Source organism: Odontomachus brunneus, unplaced genomic scaffold (assembly GCF_010583005.1).
Source record: "Odontomachus brunneus isolate Ranch 3 - 2012 unplaced genomic scaffold, Obru_v1 Obru_scaffold_041, whole genome shotgun sequence".
NCBI lineage: Eukaryota > Metazoa > Arthropoda > Insecta > Hymenoptera > Formicidae > Odontomachus > Odontomachus brunneus.
This window is the reverse complement of record NW_022639491.1, coordinates 2,281,909-2,283,894: the sequence shown is the minus strand read 5'-3', so window position 1 is coordinate 2,283,894 and position 1,986 is coordinate 2,281,909.

Below are 1,986 nucleotides of genomic sequence, written 5' to 3'. Positions count from 1 at the left end.
TGTGACCTTGACCTGACCTTCGCTACGCAACCCAAGGTCAAACTGATGTGATCAGTAAATACATCTTTTTAAACGCCACAACTTTTGTCTGAAACATTTTTTTGTAAAACTTATATTTTTCCTGATATTCGGGCGTCCCGGTACTTTCCGAACACCCTGTATACCACTCGTAGTGAGATGCGCTGGGTTTATGTACTTCCACTTAGGCTTAGTAAGTGGTTGGATAATTGGTGGTGGTAATGATTGTACTAATTTCGGCATCATGCGAAACCAGGTGTCTTGAAGATGAAACATCGGTGGCAAGAGTTCATTGCAGTCCCTCTGTGTCCCAGTTTTTATCAGAATCCTCGATCTCGGAGTTAGGAAGTAAGAAGTGTTGTGATGGACTATTGGTAACGTTGGTAACTGGACTCGTTATAACAACTTGCGGTAGGTCGAATCTTGGTAATTCGAATGCGCTAGTTAGTAGGTCGATTAATTGTACGACTGTATCGCATGGTTCGCCTTTGACGGCGTGATATGCGCGTCCACCAAGTTTATTCGTTAACAACCGCGTGAGATTCCTTTCAGACGAGGGAGGCACCGTTTCTTTGGCTTCTTTGCTAAGGCATGCTCGAATGAATTGCGTGAGAAGTATATTATGCCCATCAAAGGTTGGGACTGGCTTTAGGGTTTCGCAAACATGGGGTGGAAGAATGTTCGTTTCGGCGTTTCGTGCAGTAGCATTATGTAAGAACGGTGACAGACTTACTTTCATGTTGTGAACTTCTTGTTTTAGCTCGACGATTTCCCGTCGAGAGCTGAAGTTTGATCGCATTTGTTGCATAATGTCGAGAGCTGAGGTTTGATCGAATTCATGCATTGTGTCGATGCGTTTGCTCAATTCGAGCTCTCTACTAGCGATTTCGTTACGGTCCTTCTCAAGTTCGCGACGCGCCAATTCTTGCTCCTCTTGGAACTCATCGCGGACGCGTTGAAATTCATCACGATCGCGTTGCATAACCTCGACCTGCTCTCTCATACGCGATTCCCGTTCATTAAGCTTTTGTCGGATCTGTTCAAGTCCTGCTTCCGAATAATCAGATTTAATGCCCTCCTTGCTCCGGGTGTCCATGGCGGATCCTAGCGGATTCCACCGCTGTCACCAAAATTGTTGTTACGTTCTAGCCGGCCGTAGCTGCGCGAGAAGGGTATCGAACATGGTCAGAACAGATCTTTAACTTATATCGTGTAGAGATTTTCCTTGGTACCAATATTATCCCCTCCATTTTTCGGGAAACTGTCGCCTAACCTGGCTCTTGCACCAACTTCCGCCGCGCGGCAAGCGTTACCGCGTTCTGTGTGCAGGAGTCATTGGGTGTTTACGATAAGTTGTCGGATTAGAAATCCGACTGAACAGTGGTACTCAATCGACCCATTTTAAAAAATTCCCTAGCTTAATCAGATTTTAGTAAAAGCTGTCTCAGCAGTAATCGGATTAGCTTCATGGCGACGTGAGGTGATACTTTGTCCTCAAGAGAAATAAAAAGATAAAAGTCGGTAGGTACATAATTATTATTCTAATGATTAACGCTTATCATTTTCCTTATATATCAATATATGAATAAATGATCTGTTACACTTTTGCTGATATTAAATTAATGAAAAGAAATATTAGTAATCTCACGTGTAGTAAATATTAATCTATAATAATATTGGATTTATGTCATAATTTCGTATGTAACAAAATAAGAACAGTATAAAATCTGTCAAATTAACATTTCAAACATACTAATTTTAAAATATATTAAGGCCATTTATGCATTTATATATAGATACATATAAATATGTGTGCTTGTATATGTGTATGTTCATATGTGTAATCTATAATTATTTACACACTTATATTTTTACATAAAAAGAATATTTATATTTTTATAGATTGTGTATATATATATATTTTTTTTTATATAAAAAGAATATTTATATTTTTATAGATTGTGTGTG